This window comes from Penaeus monodon, chromosome 21, assembly GCF_015228065.2.
Source record: "Penaeus monodon isolate SGIC_2016 chromosome 21, NSTDA_Pmon_1, whole genome shotgun sequence".
Lineage (NCBI taxonomy): Eukaryota > Metazoa > Arthropoda > Malacostraca > Decapoda > Penaeidae > Penaeus > Penaeus monodon.
In genome coordinates, this window is record NC_051406.1 from 8,187,204 (window position 1) to 8,187,728 (window position 525).

General features: G+C 40.4%; 1 long non-coding RNA gene across 1 annotated transcript in view; it reads left to right on the forward strand.

The window, feature by feature from the left end:
* The first annotated feature begins 72 nt into the window (after positions 1-72).
* LOC119586167 overlaps positions 73-525 on the forward strand; it is a 2,729-nt gene continuing 2,276 nt past the window's right edge. Inside the window, exon 1 of the long non-coding RNA XR_005229937.1 lies at positions 73-517. This is a non-coding gene — a long non-coding RNA (uncharacterized LOC119586167). The remainder of the gene's footprint in view (positions 518-525) is intronic.

Sequence of the window (525 nt, forward strand, 5' to 3'; positions counted from 1 at the left end):
TGTTTGTCATCATCAGTATCATAAAGGTTGTCATGGTTTTGAGTATGGTAGTTATATTTGTTGTTAGTTATTTTTTATAATGTTTCTTTGTGTTTTACCATTATTGCTCCTGGTGTTATGATTGATGTTAACACTGAAAACATGGTTACTGTAACCATTACTTTCAATCTTATTGGTTCTTTATTTGCTTTTGCCACTGCTGCTACTACCATTTTTGATATTATTAACCCCCCTCCTTGAATAATTAAGTTTTCTTTGTGTTAGTTGTATGTAGCTTAGCTAGTTGGAGGCTAACACCATAGCTGATCCTCTTCCATTCCTTCTGACAGATGGCAACAGCTGGGAACAGCAGCAATGGCAATGTAGGAGCTGAGGGTGGCAATGGCACTGGAGGGTCGTCTAGTGAAGACTCCAATGACAGCGAAGATGACGATTCTGAAGGACACCGGGGTATCCAGTGTGCTACACACTAGTTCTCTTGGCATTCGTGGGACACAAACCGAAGACAGTTTTCAAGGTGACCTC